Source organism: Eumetopias jubatus, unplaced genomic scaffold, assembly GCF_037043125.1.
Source record: "Eumetopias jubatus isolate StellerSeaLion01/CBP00866 unplaced genomic scaffold, mEumJub1_p1.0 scaffold_9, whole genome shotgun sequence".
Taxonomy (NCBI): domain Eukaryota; kingdom Metazoa; phylum Chordata; class Mammalia; order Carnivora; family Otariidae; genus Eumetopias; species Eumetopias jubatus.
This window is the reverse complement of record NW_028274815.1, coordinates 63,610,127-63,620,794: the sequence shown is the minus strand read 5'-3', so window position 1 is coordinate 63,620,794 and position 10,668 is coordinate 63,610,127. Positions and strand designations below refer to the sequence as shown.

The following is a 10,668-nucleotide window of genomic DNA, read 5'->3' as shown; positions in this document are numbered from 1 at the left end:
TGGTAGTATTCAAATGATTCCACAGTAATACAAAGTTCCCTGACTGAAGCATTCTTATCACTGTCATTGATTATGGGAAAACTTAATTCACAACAAATGTGACATACAGACCTACTTTTATAGTTAACCTACATTAATTTATACATATACATATATTATTGAAGTCCATGCTCCTAGTTCCTAAGGAAGAAAATGCACATGCTTCAGTAAGTTAATGAAGAGGAGAATATAATTTTTTTAACTATCTAAAACCTGGTTGGCTGAGTAGAAGGGGCACGAGGAGATCCTAAAAGGAACGCATCTCGTCCATAAGTCAGAAAAACCAGTTTCTTTGTATAGGCTGATGGAGCAAAGTACAAATTAAAGCATTTAATTGCTAAACTTGCACTGCTCATGGTAAAAACACTACCTATCTTTAAAACCTCTCTGTATTTCTTTTCTAAGATGTAACACGCACACACACACACACACACGCACGCACACACGCACAAAATGGATAGACACTGTTAAGTCATGTTTCATGGTTTGGGGGTTCTTTTTCTTTTCTTTTTTGCAACACCAAAAAATGCCTCTATTTTCATTTGTTTTATAGTCTGCTAATTTGGCTATGGAGCTAATGCCCATTTAAGGGAATATGGTGTGGGACGATGTGCAGCAATATTAAGTGAGAAAGCCATATGTTTCTTAGCCCCACCATACTGTCTGTGACTGCCCTCACCCCTTGTGGGTTAGCTTTTTCATTCGATAGGCCTACAGTGGGTGGGAGGCCATTTTTACAGGTGTTTGGTGGAGATCACACACAAAATAAAGATTTCTAAGGGGAGTGAGGTGTGTAAAACATCCAGAAATAGCAACTTGTTTTCACTTAAGATGCAATCCACAGAGGTCTGCTTCAGACTCTTAATTTATAGTATTATCTGTATATATCATAAGTGACTGCCTGCCCCTAGATAGCTGACACAGTGCCCAGAATATTCGGAGCTGTTTTCGATCATGGCATAGTCTAGGAAAGTATTAGAAGCAAACTTATTGCGCCACTAGGTTCAGTGACCAAAACTGAAAATGCATTTTATCAAAGAAAGTGTTTCATGTTAAATTCCAAGGGTACACCTGCCAGTGAGGGGGTTAAAAAGTAGTAAGTCATTAAATACGTCCACGATACAAAACGCCTTTTTAAAAAAAAAAATTGTCAGTATAGTTTCTGTAATTTGCTATTTTGGGGTACCACTGGAATAGAGCATCAAGGGGCAGAAACGTACAATAAAGTCAAAAGGGCCCTCAACTAAACAGAAGGTTAAACACGGGCCCTGACAGCTCCCATCATCTGAAATTATATTATCGTGGTTTCCTTGAGCTCAAGAGAATTCTCTTCTACTGACTCATTTGCTGCCCAAATTAAAGTGTAGGTGCACACAGCCTCAAAGAGGAAATCAAACAAGAGAGAGGGTATAAAAACAATACAACTGGAGAAGCATGAGGTTTATATTTTTATGCTAATGTGCTGGTAAGAAAAGGGCTCCATTTGGGGAGCAATAAACAAAGGGGTGGGGGGAAGGCTGTGAGCAGATCTCAGTAAAAAACACAGAGGCTTTCTATGCAGATGGGGGATTTAAAAGAAGTAAAATGATAACCACATAGTCAAGAGACTAGAAAAGAGACCTTGATGTTTGATAGTTGTAATAACCTGCAGAGTGCTCTAATGGCTCGGGGATCAGGTGCAGAGCTCCAGCAATAACGAGAGCTGAATAATTATCTCGGCCGTATCTGTATCACCAAAGTCCCAGCGTATGAGCTATATAAGGAGGCTTCTGCTGCCTCTCCAAGATTTCCTGAAATGTTAAATCACTGATTTGGGAGCACTTCCAGCATTAGTACTGCCCAGTTAGAAAGAAATAAAGCCCAGAATTCTCCTGTGGCAGTTCTAATGTCTTTGTTAATTATGAATTATGGGTAAACATGCAGACTCACAGAGGTCACGGCTGTCAGCAACAATAGTTTTCAAGAAGGATTTTTACGAGGGTCTTTTTCACTCCACCATAATGTCCATTTTATATACATAAACAGAGCCAGGCATACAAAAAATGGTGTTTGCTTTTTAGGGGAGCTGGATTTTTTTTTTTTTTTTTGTCTCTCCTTTTTCCTCTCTTTCCCCTCCCCTTGTGTGGAGGCATGTAGCCACAGCCAAAGCAAAGCGGTTCCTAACTGGAGTTCTCCTCTGTGACTGACAACAGCTGCACCATTCCAAGGACTAGACAGAAAGTGTCGCTGGGGCTGAGGCTGGGTTAATGATCAGACACTGAAAACCACCTCTTTCTTGTTAATCGGGTAAGCGGGCAGTTGGGTGACCCATCAGCAGTGGTCACCTTTCACATCCAGTGGAGAAACAAAAGCTGCATACAGTATGCTTGATTAACCTCACTTAAATGGCAATGCTAATCTCAAATCTATCCCAAGAGTGTATATAAACAGGATTAAAATTATATTATGTGTGGATCCAGCCCAACAAAAGCAACTGGCACAAAATCATTTTAATTAGGTGGTAGCGGCTGTAACTCATTCAACTTTGGCATTAATTCTTGTTGTCCCATCGAAGAACTTCTGGGCCTTACTGTAAGACAGTGTGACTGTGGAATAAAGGAGATGCTCGGTGGCTGTTAGTCACTCTCATGCCTCAGCTTCACACATAATGCGTCGACATATCGACGGTAGCTTAGACAGTACAACCAGATCAAAATTTGATTAGAATATTCAGAAAACCTGTGACAATCTTTGTCCATAACTTTTTCGAGGTAGACAACAGCTAGAAAAATGCCTTGGCAAATTTTACCATGCTGACCTTCAAATGTCAAAAATGGTAGTATCGGTGCTCACTTTGGAGACTTACTTTCTTTGCACAGAGCAAACTGAGGACCTACGCTAACCTCTGGATGTAAGAGAACCAGATCTCAGGGCCAGGCCCCCTTCATTTCTCTTTATGCCTTTTCACTCCTGGTCCATGTAAATGATATTTTCTCATCATAGGGCCTACGAGTTCCCTCCAGGTTCTAGCTCAGAACGACGTCGCAGGGCAACCTCCCTCCCACTGACCTTTCTTGAGGAAGGTCCTTTGTTTATTTGAACTGACTTTTAAGATGAAGGCCAAGCAAGGTTAATCACACCCCAGATCATATAAGGGAAGATTCATTATAAAGACACTTTCTCTTCAGTTTTCCAGGGAACACAGAAATGACCTGGAAGCAAAAGGCCCAGAGAGCATCAGGTAACTCCAATTTCTAGAAGATGGTTCTGTCCAGCCCAAGTGCTTCCCAACAATGCGGTCTCACTGTACACATCTGTGTCATCAGCAAGCCCTTACGCTTTAAAAAACATCATCCTATTTTCAAATCCGTTTCCTAGTAGAAATAGTAGCTAAGAGTGGGTTGATCTTTCCCAACCAATTCAGAAGGGAACATCAAGAAGAGTCCTACAGATGTTCCCAGTTCCAAGCTTCCCCACCCCAACATTCCCAAGACCTAGATGAGCCCTGCATTTCTCTCTGCCCTGCCAGAGAAAGCACAGCTAGAGGCATGGCACATTTCCTGAAAAAATTCAGGAAACTAGTATGTATTAAATATTTACTATCTACCTTGGAACAGGCTTTGCTTTCCCATGCACCTCCAGCACAGGACTCCTCAACCCTGGGGAGCTCAGACATAGCACCTATACCCAGGGCCTCCTCCCACCCCCAAGAAACTGTTGCCACTGGTTATGCAGTCAACATATATTTTATCATCATTATTATTATTATTAACCTGACTATATAAAGGGAATTAACCAACCAGGGTGAAAAAAGGGAATCTGTCACTGGCTTTAATGGAAAATTCCTAAAATACAGAGAGATAAATAGTTTTCTAATTTTGAGAACAATGACTTGTAGAAAATCTGACTATAAATATCTTCAAGTTCTGGGGGTGCTTAGTAAATAAACCAGATTATTCTGTATGATAGGCCAAAATGGAGAAGTGGGAAGAAAGAGAAAAGTGAGTTCCATGTGCCATCCAAGTGAAAGCTGAGGCAAAGTCTGAGAGACACGGAAGAAATGTGGCTTGGCTTCCTGGAGAAACTGCATGGGCCGTAAAGAAGGTAGGGGATGAGAGGAAAAACCCGGCGTAGCAGATAAAACGAACTACTTTGCTAGCTGATTTTTGAAAAGGGGAAAAGAAACTGTTTTACTGAGTCAATAAACCAATTCTCATTTCATAATTTCTTAATTCTGTTTGGATTAAGAAACCAAACCATGTCTCCTAGGGGCAGAATAATTTTTACAGTGTGTTAAAAATAAATCTTGCTATATTTAAAAAAAAAAAATTTTTTTAAGTTTTAAACAAAGTCAGCTTATGTGCCAGATTACCAGGACTCAGAGAGGCTCAGAAGTCAGGAGGAAAAAAGTAGGGTTGATCTGGAGTTTGGCCATCGTGAGGAAGGCAATTTGATCCACTCAAATGTCTCCTTAAATCAAGCTTCTATTTTCTCTCTACTCTCATTTTCATTTTTGCCTTTTAATGTTGCTTGAATCTCTTCCAAGTGTCCTCTGCCATGGCAACACCTGCAGGTGAAGGCCCTGCTCCTTGCTGCCGGCCTCGCCAGTGATGAAGAGGCAACCGATCACCGCACAAGGAGAGGAGTGCAATCTCCGAGACGCCCATGAACAGTTCGAGTAGGAGGGTGTCCCTGAAGCACCCTCTTCACACAGGTGTTTAACCTGTTTAGCCATATACCAGGAAAAGGGAAAGTAAACAAAGACCCTTTCTTTCTCTGGTGTTTGCATTTTATCATCTCCCCCAAAGTGACACATTCTCTAAATTCATATTAACAGTCCCCGAGGTGTCTGTTCTTTCCACAGCATGTCGTAGGGTTCCCAAAGTGGAGAGGGAGCTCTCCCTCTGCTTGCCCTCCCTCTCTTATGCCTCCGTGCCCATGAGGGTCTGAGGCCAGCTTTAATGCTGTCCCTTAGATGCCAGTTGACAATGGCCAGGGCCAAGGTGTACAACATCCCTGCCTTCTGGACCTCTGCCAATCATTCCCCATTTCTGAAAAAAAAAACTCTTACGCAGAGATGTTTTCAGTCAGATCACCTATGCTTCTTATTCACGCCATCCGTAAAAACAGAATGTTATCCATTTCTGTTTGATGTTACAGCCTTTCAATTTAGGTGCCTAAAGCACTTCATGAACCTTGTCTTGGTGCCAAGTACTGCCTTTCTTCCCCTTATTCCAAGGGACAAACAGGCACACAAGAATCAAGAATCTGACCCAGTGTCTGCCTCAAATGACCCAACACCAAGGCCAGAAAGAGCTCTGAAGAGCTAATGTTCCAACCACCCACTTACCCAGCCTGTCTTTGTTATTATTTCTACAAAGCCTTCTATACCTTGGCAGGTCAAGGAGACAACATGTGGCAAAGCACTATTGTTACCTGGTGAGACTTACTGCAAAGTGTTCAGTGTGATTTAAAGTCTGTGTAAACTTGCTATTCCTTTTTCTTTACAAAGTTGACATATTATTCTCTAAAATTTGCAATAGGTGGGGCTGACACTTCTCTGACCGGGCAAGACAATTGCAGGACCTGAGCTTTATGTAGGGCCTCCAGATCTAAACTCAGATTAGAAAACCTCCATGTCTAATTGTTCTGCTCTGAAGAAATCCCTTCTATGAACAGAGCCTCAGTAGTATTACGTTCATTCCTCCATCAAATGTCAAATCAAAATTTTCAAGAGGAAGTTTTGCTTTGGAAACCTCTGGGGCTAAAGGTCAGGAAGTTAGTCGCTGGCAGCTGGCAGTCATAAATCTCATGAATCATCTCGGTGGTCCAAAGACTCTCCCCAATGGCCACAGACTCCTCCCCACTCTATCCTCAGTGCCCACGAACCCAGTTTGACTACCTTCTCCCAGCTTTCTTAAGTAGTACATTCCCTTTCAGGGGGTGATCATAGTACCTCCTTCATGAGGTTGTTATAAATATCCAGTGGATTAACACATTGCTTAGAAAAGTTCCTGGCCCACAGTGATCTTTCAAGAAATGCTTATTATTAGGAGGAGGGGGAATTAGGGAGGAAGAGATAAGACAAAGCATCTCAGATAAAGACTACATTACTCACTTGAGGACACACTAACCAGTAGTACAACCAAGACTATAATTAAAGTTTCCAAACCTCCCATGCACAGTAGGACCACCACCGCAGGATGCAAGTGCCCAAATGGATTATGAAAACAGCTACGTAGGAGATAAAGGTTTCAACACATTCCATGTTGAGGACAATTTAAATTTTGAATTTCAAGTTTTGGTTTCATCAGTCGGATCCCGGCAGCAGCTGCAGTGTCTCTTGTCTTTTCCGTCTCTCCTTGTTCTCTCCTTTCATGTCCGGAAACATGGCCTCTGGTGTGGCTGTCTCTGACAGCGTCATCAAAGTGCTGGATGACACGAAGGTGTGGAAGTCGTCAACACCAGAGGAGGTGAAGAAGCGCAGGAAGGCGGTGTTCTTCTGCCTGAGCGAGGACAAGAACATTATCCTGGAGCAGGGCAAGGAAATGCTGGTCGGTGATCCGGGCCAGAATGGAGAAGACAACACCTAGGCCACCTGTCCAGACAGTCCAGATAAGGACTGCCACTCTGCCCCCTCCGATGCAATCTATAAGACCGATGAGACAGGCAGGAGGACCTGGTGTTTATCTTCTGAGTCTGAACCCCTTAAGAGCACAGTGACCTATGCCAACTCTAAGGACACCATCAAGAAGAAGCTGACAGGGATCAGTCATGAATTATAACCAAACTACTACGATGAGGTAAGGACCACTGTATCCTAAGCAGAGTAGCTGAAGGGGGGGCAGGCGTGCCATCACCTTCCTGGAGGGCAAGCCTTTGTGAGACCCCTCCAGCCCCCTGCCTCGAGCATCTAGCAGCCCCAAACCTGACCTTGGGGACTGCAGACTTTCCCCTTCCTGCCAGACCAGAGGAGCTAGGGGGATCTCAGCAGGGGGAGGGCAATCCCTTCACCCCAGTTGCCAAACAGCCCCCCACACCCTGGCCCTTCCTCTTGTCTCTGTCCCTGGCAGTTCTGGCCTTCCCAAACTGCTTCTGATCTTCTGATTCCTCTTGGGTTGAAGTAGACCAGTTGCCCCCAGGCACCTCAGTTTTGGGGGTGCTGTATTTTTTGATGACACCCTAACACCCCACCTGCACCTTCCCTTTCCCATGCTGCCAACCTCTTCCCACAGTAGCGGCACTGTGCTTGTCTGTTTTGTTCTGTGTATAAATGGAAGTTGTAGAGATGACTCCTTCCTTGGGCTGCCTGGTTCCCTTCCCCTTTTCCCCTGGCTGCTGCCACTGGTGGAAGCAGGACCAGGAAGGGACCTTCAATTAAAAGAAAAAAAAAAAAAAAAAAAACACGCACACAATACAAAGACTCGCTAATAGGAAAATAAATAAATAAATAGTTTTAGTTTCCCAATTTATATAACTTATGCTGTATATTAAGTTCAAAAAAAAGGAAATTAAAAATGAGTATATATATATATACATATACATATATATGTATATATCAGGAGCAAAGCTGTGAGGAAGACTTGTAAAACTTTAGATTTAAGTGGCATTGCCTGACATCATGTGAATACTTAATAAATACACAATGAGTATTCTTTGTCTTCAACAAGAATGTCTCATTAGGGTGGAAAGGAAGAAAGGGTAGTAAGCATCAGCTTTCATGGAAATCTGAGCTGATTCCCAAAGCCCCAGTTGAAATAGAAATTCATGCCTCCATATTTCCCAGAATTCCAACTATAGTGAATTATACATAAAAGATGCCCAAGCAAAAACGTGTTGATCTCTACATCTTAGGGGAATGTACACATGGCAATTGTTTTTCTAGAAACTTGACTGATAATATTTTAGATTAAGAGATGGAGATGACCAAAGTAGAAGTTGGGAATTATTTAAATGTTGCTCTATGGGGCGCCTGGGTGGCTCAGTTGGTTAAGCGAGTGCCTTCGGCTCAGGTCATGATCCTGGAGTCCCGGGATCGAGTCCCGCATCGGGCTCCCTGCTCGGCAGGGAGTCTGCTTCTCCCTCTGACCCTCTTCCCTCTCGTGCTCTCTATCTCCCATTCTCTCTCTCTCTCAAATAAATAAATAAAATCTTAAAAAAAATTTAAAAAAAGTGTTGCTCTATGGAAGCAGAGCCCCCTGTCCAGAGCTATCAACACTTGCATTAAAAATCATAAGCTAAGGGGTGCCTGGCTGGCTCAGTTGGTTAAGCGGCTGCCTTTGGCTCGGGTCGTGATCTCGGAGTCCTGGGATTGAGCCCCACATTGGGCTCCCTGCTCATGAAGGAGTCTGCTTCTCCCTCTGCCCCTTCCCCCCCTGCCTTGTGCTTGCTTTCTCTCTCTCTCTCTCTCTAATAAATCTTAATTAAAAAAATCATAAGCTAAGAAGACATCAGTCATATAGAAAAAAACCACAGCTGATTCCATGAAACACAGCTACTACTGCTAATATTTATCCTGTTGGAAAGAATTTAGATCCACCATTTTAGCTACACTAACACTGACAGATTAAAGATACAATCACCAAAGTATTTCCTTGGTAAACAGATAAGGACTAGGAAGTCTTTAACCCTCAGCCATAATTCCTTTACATTTCTACAAACTAGACTTGTCTAGTACTGAAAGTCAAATGTTCAAAACTGGAGCTTTACTTTAGAAATCGCTTAATTTTTCACTGTAATGCCTCTTCATGGATGTAAAAATGGATGGATTTCGCTTTAAAAAATACTTTTTTCTGTAGTTTTTTTTCTAACTGCAATTATTTTCGTGTCAGAAATATAATTGTACTCCATATTGAAAGCTAACCCAGTGGGGAAATAATTTTGCACAATTACAGAAAGTTTTAATAAAAGACTGATAAGTAAAGTTTTGAATTTTTAATGCATTCTGCAGGCGGTTGAGTGCCTTTTGCCATCTCTGTCACTTATCATTAAAGCTGTGTGAAAGGGAGGCCCACCTGTTATACTCGACTTGATTGGCAAAAATGTACCCTGACAAATAAAAGTGAAACAGACAAAAGTCAAAATGAAAAAAAAATTAAAAACAGTTTCATAGCTAATTTAACATTAATGCCTCCCCTTCACCCAGAAAAACTTCTTTGTATTTAATATTCTGTTCTTACCTACTTATTAGCCTACCATTGTGAGTGTTAAATTCCTGTATAGCACACAGCAATAATTCATTTCTATAAAAGCACATCCCATTTCCAGGGCATGCTTTTTGGCTTAATTTGAAAAAATTACCCTCGTTTGACAGAGAAAACACTTTAAACACGCATAACCTACACATTTATGTGCAAGCGAAATCCGAAGAGTGTAATCTATCTAAGCTTTCTGTGATGAAGGCATCCTGAGAGCCATCCTGTGAGCCGCACTGAATTTGCTCCAAGGCTACAATTTCAAGTCTTCCTACTGGTCTATCATGCTAATGTTTGTTTGTTTGTTTACCCTGGATGCTGCCAGGCCCTAAACAACCCACCCAAATCTGCCTCCGTTTTTTCAGGTCAGTGTCCAGTGAGCATCCACAGCCTGCCGGCCTGGGGGTGCTAAGGTCTGTGGATGGAGCCCCACTGCCCCTCTTCACACCGGCATGGGCAGTCTCGTGGCAAACATCAAACTGTCACTTGGTTTCATGTGTCTGCTGTCTAATAAGTTTATTTTGGATCAGACTGATTCGCCAGCATATGCTCAAGATAAAATGTTCAAATGATGCAAAATGGGATTTTCAAATTATGATCCTGAGCACTTTTTTTTCCCCCTTATCCACTTACATGTAATCTAAAAATAAATACCCAGGCTCCACCAGGATGTGACAACTTCAGCAAACAAAATTGAAAATAGCTGCCTTACAATCGTCTCTCCCTCCAAATGAAACGGGAAAATATACCTTTAGAGAAAAATACAGCGCCTGTTAAGGAACAGACGAGCTACTCACAGCAGGTTTGTGAAGAGAGGCACAAGGACATAAACAGCTCAGGATGGGTATCAAGCAAGAAAAAAACCAGCCAGCAATCACTGTGCTGAATCCCGGAAGGGGCGCAGGGAAGTGGTCACAGGTGATTGTCATGTGTGATAATTATTATTACTGTACACCTGCTCCTCCACACTAATTAACTTTGGATATGCAAATCAATCCTATTGCATCATGCCCCTGCTCTCCTCCCCTACAGATAAGAAGATGTTCAGCTGCTGGATTTAATTAGGATAATGAACGCCAGGCCCACGGTGGCTTGGCAGGGGAGGTGGGGGGGAAGCTGTGACTGACCTTTTCTCCCAAAACGTTGACATTTTCTAAGGCTTCTGAACACTCGAAGTCACCTCCATGGCTGGGACATTGATAGGAGCGGATTGATGAGGTGTCATTAGAGGAGAGACGCCACGGCCCCAGTGTTTGCTGGGAGAATACAGCAGGTGTTCTGACAAGGACACACACCATCACTGTTATTTGGCAAACAATTCTCTTGATTCACTAAAGTCAAGCATGCCAGCATTTCTTTATAAAAGAAAACAAGGCTGTTTTTCATAACCACCCAAAGGAGAGGTCATCACTAAATTGCATTTCTGAATTACTTTTCATTTCGCATCAATATATTA

The 10,668-nt window shown here is 42.5% G+C and overlaps 1 pseudogene; it reads left to right on the top strand.

The window, feature by feature from the left end:
• The first annotated feature begins 6,407 nt into the window (after positions 1-6,407).
• On the top strand, positions 6,408-7,117 carry LOC114198527 (cofilin-1 pseudogene; annotated as a pseudogene).
• The last annotated feature ends 3,551 nt before the right edge of the window (positions 7,118-10,668 follow it).